This window comes from Pelophylax lessonae (genome assembly GCF_965119305.1).
Source record: "Pelophylax lessonae genome assembly, chromosome: 11".
Taxonomy (NCBI): Eukaryota; Metazoa; Chordata; class Amphibia; order Anura; family Ranidae; genus Pelophylax; species Pelophylax lessonae.
The window spans coordinates 209,853,161-209,870,649 of NC_138778.1; positions in this window are offsets into that span (position 1 = coordinate 209,853,161).

Genomic DNA, 17,489 nt, shown 5'->3' on the forward strand with positions numbered 1-17,489 from the left:
CCCCCAGCCACGTACAACACCACGGGTACCAGATAGGTGACAACGAGCACCCTGGGATGCCTGCTGTGGTTGGTGTTCCTCCTCCTCAAAGCCACATTCCTCCTCTGACTCCTCTTCCTCACACTCCTCTTCCAGTGTTGCCGCAGGTCCAGCAATCGATGGTAAGGCTGTTTCTGGTGGTGGTGATGGTGACCACAACTCTTCCTCTTCCTCTTCACGCTCATCTACGGCCTGATCCAGCACTCTTCGCAGGGCACGCTCCAGGAAAAAAACATATGGGATGATGTCGCTGATGGTGCCTTCAGTGCGACTCACTAGGTTTGTCACCTCCTCAAAAGGACGCATGAGCCTACAGGCATTGCGCATGAGCGTCCAGTAGCGTGGCAAAAAAATACCCAGCTCCGCAGAGGCTGTCCTAGCACCCCGGTCATACAAATACTCGTTGACCGCTTTTTCTTGTTGGAGCAGGCGGTCGAACATTAGCAGTGTTGAATTCCAACGTGTCGGGCTGTCGCAAATCAAGCGCCTCACTGGCATGTTGTTTCGCCGCTGAATATCTGCAAAGTGCGCCATGGCCGTGTAGGAACGCCTGAAATGGCCACACACCTTCCTGGCCTGCTTGAGGACGTCCTGTAAGCCTGGGTACTTCTGCACAAAACGTTGCACAATCAGATTCAACACATGTGCCATGCACGGCACATGTGTCAACTTGCCCAAATTCAATGCCGCCAACAAATTGCTCCCGTTGTCACACACCACTTTGCCGATCTCCAGTTGGTGCGGGGTCAGCCACTGATCCACCTGTGCATTCAGGGCGGACAGTAGTGCTGGTCCGGTGTGACTCTCTGCTTTCAGGCAAGTCAACCCCAAGACAGCGTGACACTGTCGTATCCGGCATGTGGAATAGCCCCTGGGGAGCTGGGGGGGTGCAGTTGGTGTGGAGCAAGACGCAACAGCAGAAGAGGACTCAGCCGAGGAGGTTAGCAAAGAGGATGGAGTAGGAGGAGTAGAGGAGGTGGCAGCAGGCCTGCCTGCAAGTCGTGGCGGTGTCACCAACTCCTCTGCAGCAGAGCCACGCATTCCATGCTTGGCAGCCGCCAGCAGGTTTACCCAATGCGCAGTGTACGTTATATACCTGCCCTGACCGTGCTTTGCAGACCAGCTATCAGTGGTCAGATGGACCCTTGCCCCAACACTGTGTGCCAGACGTGACATGATTTCCTTTTCCACAATAGAGTACAGGTTGGGGATTGCCTTTTGTGAAAAATAATTTCGGCCGGGTACCTTCCACTGCGGTGTCCCAATAGCGACAAATTTTTTGAAGGCCTCAGACTCCACCAGCTTGTATGGTAAAAGCTGGCGGGCTAAGAGTTCCGACAAGCCAGCTGTCAGACGCCGGGCAAGGGGGTGACTCTGCGAGATTGGCTTTTTGCGCTCAAACATTTCCTTCACAGACACCTGACTGTGGGCAGGTGACGAGCAGGAACTGCTGAAGGTGAGAGGCGGAGGGGCGGGTTGTTGATAGGGGGCATGGAGGACAGCAGTGGTTGACGTGGCTGAAGATGCTGGACCAGGAGGAGGATGGTGGCTTTCAGTTTGTGTGCTGCTTTTACTCATGTGTTGATCCCATAGGCGTTTGTGATGTGAGATCATGTGCCTTCGCAAAGCAGTTGTACCTAGGTGGGTGTTGGACTTCCCACGACTCAGTTTCTTTTGGCACAGGTTACAAATGGCATCGCTGATATCAGAGGCAGACACACAAAAAAAATGCCACACTGCTGAGCTTTGCAAGGACGGCATTCTGGTGGTGGCAACAGCTTGCGTTGATTGGCGTGCTGTCTGGCTGACCCCGGGTGCCGAATCTACATGCTGTCTGACTGCGCCACTAGCTCCTTGCGATGACCTCCTCCCCCTGCTTCCAACTCGTCTCCTCCTCCTCTCTGTCTCCCCATCTGAACTTTCCCCCTCTTCTTCTGCTCTTCGAGCAGGCACCCAGGTGACATCCACAGACACATCGTCATCATCAGCCGCTTCACTTGACAACTCAGCAAAGGCAGCAGCAGCAGGTACAACATCATCATCATCACAATGTACGTCCATGTGTATAATGCTGCCTGACTGAGACATATCCCCGTTATCTACATCCTCTGGCACTAATAGTTGCGCATCACTTATTTCTTCAAACTGATGTGAAAATAACTCCTCTGACGGATCAAGTGAAGCGGCTGTGGTGCTAGTGTTGGTGGTGGTGCCGGCGGGCTGGCGAGTGGTAAATTGAGAGGTGCCCGAAGCTGAGCTGGAGGAGGATGGTGCATTAAGGTTCCGAGCGGAAGCTGTAGACGATTGGGTGTCCTGTGTAAGCCAGTCAACTATGGCCTCAGAATTTTTTGAGTTCAGGGTCTGTGGTGGCCTCTGAACACTGGGCATTATTCTAGGGCCTAAGGAAATCACAGCACCACGACCACGACGGCCCTTGCGGGGTGGCCTGCCTCTGCCTGTCATTTTTTTTTTAATGTGTTGTTACTGTTGTACTATGAGTGCAAGCTGCTGTGCCACCTTATATATCAGTGGTGGGTGGGCAGTGGCACAGTACACTCTCTGTGGACCTGACAGCAGTCACTGGCACCCAGGCAACTGCAATTTAAAAAATATATATATTTTTTTTTACTTTGCAAGCTGCTGTGCCACCTTATATATCAGTGGTGGGTGGGCAGTGGCACAGTACACTCTCTGTGGACCTGACAGCAGTCACTGGCACCCAGACAACTGCAATTTAAAAAATATATATATATTTTTTTACTTTGCAAGCTGCTGTGCCACCTTATATATCAGTGGTGGGTGTGCAGTGGCACAGTACACTCTCTGTGGACCTGACAGCAGTCACTGGCACCCAGGCAACTGCAATTTAAAAAAATATATATATATTTTTTACTTTGCAAGCTGCTGTGCCACCTTATATATCAGTGGTGGGTGGGAAGTGGCACAGTACACTCTCTGTGGACCTGACAGCAGTCACTGGCACCCAGGCAACTGCAATTTAAAAAAAAAAATATATTTTTTTTACTTTGCAAGCTGCTGTGCCACCTTATATATCAGTGGTGGGTGGGCAGTGGCACAGTACACTCTCTGTGGACCTGACAGCAGTCACTGGCACCCAGGCAACTGCAATTTAAAAAAATATATATTTTTTTTTTACTTTGCAAGCTGCTGTGCCACCTTATATATCAGTGGTGGGTGGGCACACAGTGGCACTGCAGTGGGCACAGTACACTCTGTGGACCTGACAGTCACTGGCAGCCCAGGCAACTGCAATAATAAAAAATATTTTTTTTTTCAATTTATTGCAACAAGATGCTGTGCCAACGTATATATATCAGTGGTGGGCAGTGCACTGCAGTGGGTACAGTGCACTCTGTGGACCTGACACAGCACTCACTGCAATTATGACAGAGGAAAAAAAAATATTTTTTAAAATGCCAGGTACTGTGCCTGTGCCACCCGAAATGAGTGTGGTGTGCACACAGTACAGTCTGTGGTAGGTCTGTGGCCTCTCACACACAGCGGGCAGGCAACTGCAGTGTACAATAGATATATATATATATATATATATATAAAGAAAAAAATCTATTACCTTACCAGCCCTTGAAAGGGCTTTTGGGGACACTATATATATATATATATATGTATATATATAAATAAAAAAATCCTCAATTACCAGCCCTTAAAAGGGCTTTTGGGGACACTAGATAGATATAGATATATATATATATGAAGAAACAACTCAATTACCAGCCCTTAAAAGGGCTTTTGGGGACGCTAGGTATATATATATATATATATATATATATATATATAAAAAAAACACAAATACCAGCCCTTAGAAGGGCTTTTTGGGGTGCTGATATTACAGCAGTAGTGGACCAAGAACACTGCAAGACCAGGAACACTGACTAACTGTCCCTAGCTTAACAGCAGCAGCAGCAGCAGCTCTCCCTACTCTCACTACACACACTGCTTCAGAATGATCTAAGATGGATGCTGCCCTTGCTTATTTATAGGAGGTGGGAGGGTGTGGGAGGGAGGTACGCTGATTGGCTGGAAATGTGTCTGCTGACTGTAAAGTTCAGGGTCAAAGTTTGCCTCAATGATGTCTTATGGGGGGCGGACCGAACATCGCATATGTTCGCCGGCAGCGGCGAACGCGAACATGCTAAGTTCGCCGGGAACTGTTCGCCGGCGAACAGTTCTATACATCTCTAAAAGTGTACCTGTCACTGCATATTGGTGTTACAAGGGATGTTTACATTGCTTGTGACAGCAATAAAAGTGATCAGATTTTTTTTTTTAAAAAACCTGTAATTAAGTAAAAAAAAAAAGAAAAAATAAATAGGAAAAAAAATAAAAATTTAGCCGCCCCCGTCACCGTTAGCTCGTGCACCAAAAAAAACGTATACGCAAGTCGAGCCGCAAATGAAATCGCTGTTCAAACCACACATGTGAGGTATTGCCGCGATCGCCAGAGCGTGGGCAATAATTTGAAAAAAAGAGCTACACTCTAACTCTAAACTGGTAACCGTTAAATAAATTTAAATCATCGCAGATTGAGATCTCTATTGACCGTAGTTTGTTGCCATCCCACGGGGGGGGGGGGGGGGCGCAATTTTAAACCGTAACATGTTGGGTATCTATTTACTCGGCGTGACATCATCTTTCACAATATACAAAAAAAATGGGCTAACTTTACTGTTTAGTATTTTTTAAATGCAGTGAAATGTGATTTTTCTAAATTTTTCCAAAAAAATGGCGGTTTAAAGACCGCTGCGCAAATACCGCGTGACAAAAAATTTGCAACGTCCGACATTTTATTCTCCAGAGTCTTTGCTAAAAAAATATATATAATGTTTGGGGGTTCTAAGTAGTTTTCTAGGAAAAAATACTGATTTTAATTTGTAAACAAAAAGTGTCCGAAATAGGGCTGGGGCTTAAGTGGTTAAAGTAGATCTCATATAAGCACTGTTGAGGCAGCACAGGTGGGCACTGATGAGGCTGCAGCGATAAGTGGCACTGATGGGTACTGATAGGTGGCACTGGTAGGTGACACTGATGATGAGGTACTGATTGGCAGCACTGTATGGTGACACTGGTGGGCACTGGTAGGTGCCACTGCTGGGCACTGCTTAGCAGTACTGATATGCACTGGTAGGTGGCACTGGTGGGAACTGCTTAGCAGTAGTAGGTGTCCGTGTGCGGGAACGATGTCCCATTTACACAGGATGGTAATCGGTTTATGTTTACATTACATGATCAGCTGTCATTGGCTGACAGCTGATCATGTAGTAAAGAGCCAGGATTGGCCCCTTACTCCCATCTCATGGACTCGCTGATCACATAGCGCACCCCCCGTGCCCCGCAGGGAGCATACAGGCAGCACATGCATGGGAGAACGTACATGGATGCCTTCCCGGCAATTTAGGCCCATGTAGCCGTTTTTCAGCTATAACGTGTGCAGGAAGAGGTTAAACACCTTTACTGGTTACCAGTTTAGAGATACACAGGAGGTCTGGTGATAGAATTATCGCTCTCACTCTGACGTTCTCCACAATACCTCACATATGTGTGCGGGAGTAACGTATGACTTCGCTTTGCACGGAAGCACGAGGGGACGGGCGTGCTTTACATTATTATTATTATTTACCGTATATTTATTTTATCCAAAACTTTTTCTTGGTAATAACTTTATTGCTATCACAAGGGATGAACAACATCATGTATTACAGGGAATCGCCAGCTGAAAATTCTCATGCAGGTGCAGGCATCATCCTGCTATATCCACTGCAACCCGAGGACGTCCTATGGGCGGCAAGGGGTTAATGGGCCATTCATTTTGTACCTTTTTATTGGTGGGTGTTCTGCTTTTTGTCTGTCTTGAATGTATGATAGAGAAGAGCCTGGCAGCTTGTAGACTGGGCAGCCGCCTGTGTCCTGAGCGATGACAGTCTCCTGTCCAAAATGCTTTTCACTGTGTGGCCAGACGGTGTCACTCCATGTCTTTACTTGTTAATGCAGTCATGGTGTCACTGAAGTGTATGTAGTGTTTCTGTAAACTACAAGGCTCTCCTCTTATTACTTTTGCAGTGAGTACTTAAGCTGGTCATTCGAATCTCGGCCGGTGTTCTGCCGAAAACTCCAACTCATCAAAATCTCCAACCACGTCCCTTCAGGTGGCTTTACAGCAGCCATTATTGGAGATTTCATGAGTTGGAGTTCTCACAGAACACCACCAATGTATACACTATGGTCAGGGGCAGACTGGCAACTTTCAGCCCAGGGGGCAAGTACAAACCAGAGGCCCATGGTACAGCGACTCAGCCCCCCTCCCACTCTACCTATCGGGACACTGTGATGGGGGCAACTCATCTATGGGGGTACTCTGTTGGGCGTCAACTGATCTACAGGGACACTGTCATGAGGCAACTAATTAATGGGGACACTGTGATGGGGGCAACTCATCTATGGGGGTACTCTGGTGGGCGGCAACTGATCTACAGGATAAACCAAAAGGAAAATGGACCGCACTCAGGAGTAAATTAAATTAGAAGTATCCTTTATTCCTCATGAAGGATTAATACAGACAGTGCATCACCGGGACATGTGTCAGGTTGACGCGTTTCACGATACAGAAGATCGCTTACTCATAACCACACCTCATTTACTCCTGAGTGCGGTCCATTTTCCTTTTGGTTTATCAAGTTTTGGATGGCGGATCCGACCTGCACCTGAGTGCTTTGTCTCACCTGAGCGGTTTTCCTTCTTAGCTTTTGTATTTCTAACTGATCTACAGGGACACTGTCATGAGGCAACTAATCAATGGGGACACTGTGATGGGGGCAATTAATCTATGGGGGTACTCTGATGGGGGGCAACTGATCTATAAGGACACTGTGGTGAGCCAGCTAATCTATGGGGGAAACTTTGATGGGGCATTATGATAGGGCAATTGATCTATGGGGACACTGTGATGAGGGCAACTACTCTATGGGGGCAATGTGATTGGGGCAACTAATCTATGGGGAGACTGTGATGGGGCAATTAATCTATATATGTACTCTGATGCGGCAACAAATTGATGGGGGTACTGTGATAGGGGCAACTGATTTGTGGGGACAACCTAACTTATTGGGAGACTGTAAAGAGGGCAACTAATCTATATATACTATATTGTCAAAGTTTTGGGACACATGACTTTGCACACATATAAACTTTAATGTCATCCCAGTCTTTGGATGACCAAGTTTGGGGTGGAGGAACTTGACTGGTCTGCACAGAGTCCTGCCCTCAACCCGATAGAACACCTTTGGGATGAATTGGAGCGGAAACTGTGAACATTAGCGCCTGACATCATAAATGCTCTTGTGGAAGAATGGGTCAAACATTCCCATAGGCACACTCCTAAACCTTGTGGACAGCCTTCCCAGAAGAGTTGAAGCTGTTATAGCTGCAAAGGGCGGAGCCAACTCTACATTGAACCCTACAGACTAAGACTGGGATGCCGTTAGATTTCATGTGTGTGTAAAGGCAGGCATCCCAATACTTTTGACAATATAATGTACTCTGATGGATAATCTATGGCTGCAACTAATCTAAGGGGACATTCTGATGGGGTAACTGATCTATGGGAGCACTGTGATGGGGCAAGTAATTTGTGGAAGCACTCTAATGGGGGAAACTGATCTATGGAAGTATTTTGATGGGGCAACTGATTTATGGGCGTACTCTAATGGGGCAACTGATCTATGGCAGTACTCTTATTGGGGAAATATTATATGAGGGTATTTTGATTGGGGTTCCTGATATAAGGGGGCACTGTGAAGAAGAAGACCTAATGTAAGGGGACACACTCATGGGGGTAACTGATCTATGGGGATGCACTGTTTGGGATAACCAATGTATGAAGGTATTCTGATGGGGCTCCTAATTTACGGGGTACTTAAGATGGGAACACCTGATGTAAGGGGGCAGTCTAATGGGGCAGCTAGTCTATGGAGAGGTTGTATTACGGGGGTACCCTTATGGGTTATTGATATATGGGGGCGCATTGAAGGGGGCAACTGAAATATGAAGGTATTCTGATTAGGGTTTTGGATTTCTAGGGGTACTTTGATGGACATCTGATGTAAGGGGGCACTTTTATGGGAAAACCTGATGTAAGAGAGCACTGTTATGGGGACACCTGATGTAAGGGGACACTGTTATGGGGACATCTGATGTAAGAGGGCACTGTTATGGGGACACCTGATGTAAGAGGGCACTGTTATGGGAAAACCTGATGTAAGAGAGCACTGTTATGGGGACACCTGATGTAAGGGGGCACTGTTATGGGGACACCTGATGTAAGGGGGCACTGTTATGGGGACACCTGATGTAAGGGGACACTGTTATGGGGACACCTGATGTAAGAGGGCACTGTTATGGGGACACCTGATGTAAGAGGGCACTGTTATGGGAAAACCTGATGTAAGAGAGCACTGTTATGGGGACACCCGATGTAAGGGGGCACTGTTATGGGGACACCTGATGTAAGGGGGCACTGTTATGGGGACACGATGTAAGAGGGCACTGTTATGGGAAAACCTGATGTAAGAGAGCACTGTTATGGGGACACCCGATGTAAGGGGGCACTGTTATGGGGACACCTGGTGTAAGGGGGCACTGTTATGGGAAAACCTGATGTAAGAGAGCACTGTTATGGGGACACCTGATGTTAGGGGACACTGTTATGGGAAAACCAGATGTAAGGGAGCACTGTTATGGGGACACCTGATGTAAGGGGGCACTGTTATGGGGACACCTGATGTAAGGGGGCACTGTTATGGGGAGTAAGTAAAAGGCAAAGGTGACCAGCGCTATGGAGTATGAGGTAGAACAGTGAAGACTGGAATGCAATAGGTGTAAGCAGCCAACAACCAAACCCCGAAGGGTTAAGAGTAAAGTAAATGTGTAGAAAGGTTGAGACGGCGCTACCTAAAGTGATCGAGTGCTGATTAAAGTGCAATAATGTGCAAAAACCTTTTTACAAAAAGGGTGACACCGGGGTGAAGCGGCCTCGAATCAGTGTAGAGCAAACGCCGGGAAGCTTCCGCGTTTTACGGCTGCAAAGTCCGAGACCGGAAGTGACGCAATGGACCCGCCCTACGCGTTTCGTCAGAGGACGTCTGCTGGAGCGGTCCAGCAGATGTCCTCTGACGAAACGCGTAGGGAAGTGTCATTGCGTCACTTCCGGTCTCTGACTTTGCAGCCGTGGAACGCGGAAGCTTCCCGGCGTTTGCTCTACACTGATTCGAGGCAGCTTCACCCCGGTGTCACCCTTTTTGTAAAAAGGTTTTTGCACATTATTGCACTTTAATCAGCACTCGATCACTTTAGGTAGCGCCGTCTCAACCTTTCTGCACATTTACTTTACTGTTATGGGGACACCTGATGTAAGAGGGCACTGTTATGGGAAAACCTGATGTAAGAGAGCACTGTTATGGGGACACCTGATGTAAGGGGGCACTGTTATGGGGACACCTGATGTAAGGGGGCACTGTTATGGGGACACCTGATGTAAGAGAGCATTGTTATGGGGTCACCTGATGTAAGGGGGCACTGTTATGGGAACACCTGATGTAAGGGGGCACTGTTATGGGAACACCTGATGTAAGGGGGCACTGTTATGGGAACACCTGATGTAAGGGGGCACTGTTATGGGGACACCTGATGTAAGAGGGCACTATTATGAGGACACCTGATGTAAGGGGGCACTGTTATGGGGACACCTGATGTAAGAGGGCACTGTTATGGCGACACCTGATGTAAGGGGGCAATGTAATGGGAACACCTGATGTAAGAGGACACTATTATGGGGACACCTGATGTAAGGGGGCACTGTTATGGGGACACCTGATGTAAGAGAGCACTGTTATGGGGATACCTGATGTAAGGGGGCACTGTTATGGGGACACCTGATGTAAGGGGGCACTGTTATGGGGACACCTGATGTAAGGGGGCACTGTTATGGGGACACCTGATGTAAGAGGGCACTATTATGAGGACACCTGATGTAAGGGGGCACTGTTATGGGGACACCTGATGTAAGAGGGCACTGTTATGGGGACACCTGATGTAAGAGGACACTGTTATGGGGACACCTGATGTAAGAGGACACTGCTATTAGAACACCTGATGTAAGGGAGCAGTGTTATGGGAACACCTGATGTAAGGGGACACTGTTATGGCAAAACTTGATGTACGGGGACACTGTTATGGGGACACCTGATGTAAGGGGACGCTGTTATGGGGACACCTGATGTAAGGGGACACTGTTTTGGGGACACCTGATGTAAGGGGACACTGTTATTGGGACACCTGATGTAAGGGGACACTGTTATGGGGACACCTGATGTAAGAGGGCACTGTTAAGGGGACACTGGATATAAGAGGGCACTGTTATGGGGACACTGGATGTAAGGGGGCACTGTTATGGGGACACCTGATGTAAGGGGGCACTGTTAAGGGGACACCTGATGTAAGGGGGCACTATTATGAGGACACTGGATGTAAGGGGACACCTGATGTAAGGGGGCACTGTTATGGTGACACTGGATGTAAGGGTACACCTGATATAAAGGGGTACCTTGATTGGGGTAACTGATCTAGGACAATATTCTGTTGGGGCATCTGATATGTGGTGGCAACTGATTATATAAAGGTACTCTGATTGGGGTTCCTGATTTATGGGGAGACACCTGATGTGAAGTGGTTCTATTTTCTTTCACTTGAAATATGGATGTGATTGGCCTACTTTTATGTTTTAATGAAGAGTTATTTCTTTGTCTTCCATCTTGTTTCTGGTAAAGATAGTTGTTTGTGGAAGTGCAGAATAAAAGGGCACAGCCAATGAAGGTGCAAGAATAGGAATGATCACAGGAAGGAGAAGAGACACGCTGCATCTGATGGCAGGCGATGGTGGCAAGGGACACGCTGCATCTGGGGATAAATGACAGTGGCATACTGCTTCTGGTGGCAGGCAACGGTGGCAAGTGACACGCTGCATCTGATAGCAGGCAACGTTGGCAAGTGACACGCTGCATCTGATAGCAGGCAACGGTGGCAAGTGACATGCTGCATCTGGTGGCAGTCGACAGTGGCACACTGCATCTAGTGGCAAGTGACAAGCTCAGGGTTCCAACTGATTCTGTATTATGGTGAGTTGAAATATTTTATTATATATTACAATGTAATAATAGAAATAATGTGCTTCAGTCATCCTGACACCATATCAAGCATGGTGTCAGGATGATTTAAATGCTTACAACAGCCATTTGCCCGACAAATCACAGCCACCGAATTCCCCGTCAACCTTGAAACTACATTCCCCTCCTCCAGTCCTTGGAAAAGTTTTCTTCTACAAAATCAGTCCCCCATGTCAAAAAGGTTGCGGACCGCTGCTCTAAAGTGACATTACTTCCTCCTATGGAGGGGGCAGAGGAGGACATTACTGTGCGGGGAGGGGGTGAAGGGGGCAGAGGAGGACACTGATGTGGAGAGGTGAAAGGGGCACAGCAGGACATGGCAGTGGGGGGTCATGATATGAAGCGAGCAGAGAAGGACACTACTTGAGGGGGCAGAGGAGGACATTACTGTAGGGGAGTGTAAAGGAAGGAGGCAAAGGAGGACACTATTGTGTGGGGCAGTGTTGCCAACCACCCGTTAATTTACAGACTGTCCGTAAATGTCTGTTACTGGCAGCGGCACCCATAAAAAATATGGCTGTCCACAGCCTCTAACCATCTCTTGTACCATATCCGCATCCTCTAGCCATCTCCTGTACCATTTCTGCAGCTTCTGACCATCTCTTGTATCATGTCTTCAGCCTCTGACCATCTCTTGTATCATGTCTTCAGCCTCTGACCATCTCTTGTATCATGTCCTCAGCCTCTAACCACCTCTCCTGTATCATGTCCGCAGCCTCTAACCACCTCTCCTATATCATGTCCTCAGCCTCTAACCACCTCTCCTGTACCATGTCCTCAGCCTCTAACCACCTCTCCTGTATCATGTCCTCAGCCTCTAACCACCTCTCCTGTATCATGTCCTCAGCCTCTAACCACCTCTCCTGTACCATGTCCGCAGCCTCTAACTATCTCTTGTATCATGTCCGCAATCTCTGACCATCTCTTGTCTTTTATCATGTCTGCAGTCTCTGAGGGGGAGTCTGGAGAAGACTCAAGAGTGGGAGCGGCATCGGGATGGGGGTCACGGGAGAAGTCAGACATGTGTGGACTGTGGAGAAGAGACTATAGGATAAAACCAGAGCCACTGGAGCGAACTGGAGCTGACTGACTGAGCCCTGCAAGGTGCACCTGAGAGGAGGTCAGTGACCGTGCTGCCAGGCCAGTCTGGGGGTGGCGTTCACAGATGTAAGGGGGAGCGAATACAATAATGTAAGGGCACACTGATATAAAGGTTCCCCCCTATATCAGGACCCCCCACCTTAGTGCATTCACTCTGTGGAAGGTGGTCTCTGGTCACCAGAGCCCCCCTCCCCCCCACATCAGAGTTCCCGGCATTCCCCTTTACATCAGTCTGCAGGATTCCCCCTTACAGTGCAAGAGGGAACTCTGTGGATGCTGATGTGAAGGGGAACTCTGATGTAAAGGGCAATGCTGCAGACCCTGATGTAAGTGGGAACTCTGACGGAAAGGGGAACGCAGTGGACTCTGACATAAGGGGGTCTCTGGTCACCAGAGCCCCCCTTATATCAGAGTTCCCCTTTAGATCATAATCTGCAGCATTCCCATTCCCTTGTACTGTAAGGGGGAATTCTGCAGACTCTGATGTAAGGAGGAACTCTGTGCTGGCTGGGTTATTTTAACCTGACCTTCATGTAAATGGAGAAATATGTTTTTTTACTTGTTTTAACTTAAACACATTGCCAATAGCGCTATCTACATGTTTATAGTTTAAATAATGATATTTGCACTGTTTAGCACAAAAAAATTGCCATTTTAGGTACTTTCTTGGTTGAGTTCCCACATTTTTTTTCCCAGGACTTGATCCCTGGGTACAGGCAGTACTTCCCATATGGTCAGCAGGGGGCGCCAACAGAAGCTGCCTGTGGATAGGTGGGGGGTGTCTGGTCAGCTCTCCAGTGCCCCATCATTTCTAATGGCAGCCCAGCCTAGCCCTGTCATCTGTAGTCAGCCATTTTCTCCCTTTCACATCAATGGCTGAACACAGACAGCAGCCAGCTGTGCAGAGACGGCGACCGGACAAATGTGTGATAAGGATATGAGAATATCTGACCCTTTCATAGGGTGGTCCATTCCTCCTCCAAGTGGGGGGTCTGCACACCCAGAGGACTGGAGGTTACACTCATTAGTTCTGATCAGCCTCCATTTCTGGAATGTGGAAATGTGGAAATTGTATTGATACAATGGAAACATCGGACACACTTCTATAGACATGTAGTGATGAGACTTGAATGGATCCCAACACTCACCATTATTACTCTTCCAGGAGATTTCTATCAAGATTTTATTCTTTACAAATGAAAGATCTCTTTTCTATTTTTATAAAGATTTCTCTGATTTTTAGAACCTGAAAAGTCCTGAAGTATTACATAGTAGTTCTGATTCTTCAAAAAGCTGCTGACCCTGAAAACAGCATAGAAAGCAAACGGCGGGGAATAATGGGGAATGTATTCAGCATGGAATCCAGGGAGAAATCTTCACCAATAGGCCACACCTTCAGGATAAACCTTGATTGGGTGAGAGCCGCATACTTTACCATTGTGTCATTCCTCATCCACTGATCTCATTCCTGTCTTTCCCACCATCATGTGCATTAGAACATCACTAAAGAACATCTAAACCCCAACACAAAAATGTAATAAACTACAGCTGACCACTCCTTAGATATGGTGGCTGCATTCGTTTTCTTTTTCCTTTGTTTTCACCTTGTGTTTCTGCCAGTAACTCACTTCCTGTCCTAGGGTGACAACACTCACTGTACTGAATCTATGGAGAAGCTGTGTTGTCACCCTAGGACAGGAAAGAAGGACTACAGAATACTTCCCCCTGTCTATACCATAGTGAGGTGATGTTTTGTAGTGCACATAGAGAACTGGGAACAATGCTGACTGAAAACAGTCCACAGGCAATGAGACCAGAAAGTTATCAGCTCTTTATATTTACTGCAGAACCAAAACTTAAATTTTTGCACCTACAGAACGGATATAAGAATACGGAATGTTTATTCATTCATTCATACACTATCTTACCAAAAGTATTGGGACGCCTGCTCTTTGCAGCTATAACATCTTCAACTCTTCTGGGAAGGCCGTCCACAAGGTTTAGGAGTGTGTCTATGGGAATGTTTGACCATTCTTCCAGAAGCGCATTTGTGAGGTCAGGCACTGATGTTGGAGAGAAGGTCAGGCTCACGGTCTCCACTCTAATTCATCCCAAAGATGTTCTATCGGGATGGATGTGCAGGCCAGTCAAGTTCCTCCACCTCAAACTCGCTCATCCATGTCTTTATGGACCTTGTTTTGTGCACTGGCCCAAATCATTTGGATTATGGTGTGGGGGTGTTTTTCAGGGGTTGGGTTTGGCCCCTTAGTTCCAGTAGTGAAGGGAACTCTTAAGGTGTCAGCATACCCGTGCAACGGCAACAAACAACGTAAATGTTACTGTCCATAGGTGAGGCTTTAAAATCCTTTACAGGTTACCACTTTCTATCTACAGAGGAGGTCTGGTGCTAGAAATACTGCCCATGATCTGACGTTCGTGGTGATACTTCATGTGTGGGACGATCACTGTTTGCACGCTAACATGGGGACGGGGGCACTTTGAATTTTTTTTTTTTTATTAATAAATCATTTTTTTTAAATTATTCATTAAATTTTTTTAAATTATCAATTCTTTTTTTTTTTTTAAACTGTTCTTTAACATTTTTTTGTCACTTTATTGCTGTGAGAAGGAATGTAAACATCCTTGTGATAGCGATAGACATGTGACGGGTACTCTTTATGGGGAGATCGGGGGTCAATATGTTCCCAAATCCCTCCTTTGCACTGGTGCCGATGACAGTCAGGTAAACCGGAAGTCATTTCATGTCATCGCTTCCGGGTTCGCTTCCGGGTTACTATAGCGGAGACCCAATCAAAGCTGATTGCGGTTTTGTATGAGTCTCCGGCCAGCCGGCGGACGTGTCGGCTGGTAGCTTGTGCCTCCCTGGGGGATGGGAGAGCCCAGGAGCTACAGAAGGGGGCGGGAGCGGGGGAAGCTCAGGGGTGTATCATGAAATCAGTGGGCCCATGTGCAGGATCAAAAGTGGGCTCTAGGCATTGAGAGAAAAAGTGCCTGCGAAAAGTGGGCGTATCTTAAAGGGGGGGTGGTTTAATAAAGATGACTTACATAGTGAAGATTTTGGTAATAATAAATAGTGAATTTACAGTGCAGAACAAGGGGGCAAAGATGCCAATCCTCTCATAAATATACAGTATATACTCTATGTTTCCAAAAGTATTGGGACGCCTGCCTTTACACACACATGAACTTTAATGGCATCCCAGTCTTAGCCCGTAGGGTTCAATATTGAGTTGGCTCCGCCCTGTGCTTCTGGGAAGGCTGTCCACAAGGTTTAGGAGTGTGTCGATGGGAATGTTTGACCATTCTTCCATGAAGGGCATTTGTGAGGTAAGGCACTGATGTTGGACGAGAAGGCCTGGCTCGCAGTCTCCACTCTAATTTATTCCAGAGGTCAGGCCAGTCAAGTTCCTTCACCCCAAACGCACTCATCCATGTCTATATGGACCTTTGCTTTATGCACTGCTCCAAATCATTTGGTGGAGGGGGGATTATGCTGTTTTTTTTTTTCTCAGGGGTTGGGCTTGGTCCAGTGAAGGGAACTCTTAAGGCGTCAGCATACCAAGATATAACATAGTAACATAGTAGCTAAGGTTGAATAAAGACAATAGTCCATCTGGTTCAACGCGTGTAGGTGTGTGTGGACGTATTTATTTCCCATACCCCCGGAAGTTTTTATCCTTCAGATGTATGTCCAAGAGTCTTTTAAAAGTAGCCATACTCCCCGCAGTAACCACCATTTGTGGTAGAGAATTCCACAGTCTTGTAGCCCTCACTGTAAAGAACCCACTGCGTAGTCTGATGTTAAATCGCTTCTCCTCTAATCGCATTGTATGTCCTCGTCTCTTCATACATTCATATTTTAGACACTTTTATGCTCCCAACTTTGTGGGAGGAGTTTGGGGATGGCCCTTCCTGTTCCAACATGACCGCACACCAATGCACAAAGCAAGGTCCATAAAGACATGGATGATTCAGTTTGGGGAGGTAGGAAGCTGACTGGCCTGCACAGAGTCCAGATCTCAACCCGAAAGAACACGTTTGGGATGAATTAGAGGGCAAACTGCGAGCCAGGCCTTCTCTCCAACATCAGTGCCTGACCACACAAGTGTGCTTCTGGAAGAATGGTCAAACATTCCTATAGACACCTTATGGACAGCTTTCCCAGAAATGTAGAAGCTGTTATTGCGGCAAAGGGTGGGCCAACTCAATATTGAACCCTACAGACTAAGACTGGGATGCCATAAAAGTATATGTGCGTGTAAAGGCAGGTGTCCCAATACTTTTGGCAGGATAGTGTGTGTATACAGTATCTGACAAAAGTAAGTACACCCCTCACATTTTTGTAAATATTTTATTCTATCTTTTCATGAGAAAACACTGAAGAAATTACACTTTGCTACAATGTAAAGTAGTGAGTGTACAGCTTGTATAACAGTGAAAATTTGCTGTCCCCTCAAAATAACTCAGTACACAGCCATTAATGTCTAAACCGCTTGCAAGAAAAGTGAGTACACTCCTAAGGGAAAATGTAAAAATTGGGCCCAAAGTGTCAATATTTTGTGTGGCCGCCATTATTTTCCAGCACTGCCTTAACCCTCTTGGGCATGGAGTTCTCCAGAGCTTCACAGGTTGCCACCGGAGTCCTCTTCCACTCCTCCATGACGACATCACTTTGCTGGTGGATGTTAGAGACCTTGCGCTCCTCCACCTTCTGTTTGAGGATGCCCCACAGATGCTCAATAGGGTTTAGGTCTGGAGACATGCTTGGCCAGTCCATCACCTTTACCCTCAGCTTCTTTAGCAAGGCAGTGGTCATCTTGGATGTGTGTTTGGGGTCGTTATCATGTTGGAATACTGCCCTGCGGCCCAGTCTCCTAAGGGGGGGATCATGCTCTGCTTCAGTATGTCACAGTACATGTTGGCATTCATGGTTCCCTCAATGAACTGTAGCCCCCCAGTGCCAGCAGCACTTCTGCAGCCCCAGACCATGACACTCCCACCACCATGCTTGACTGTAGGAAAGACACACTTGTCTTTGTACTCCTCACCTGGTTGCCGCCACACACAATTGAACCC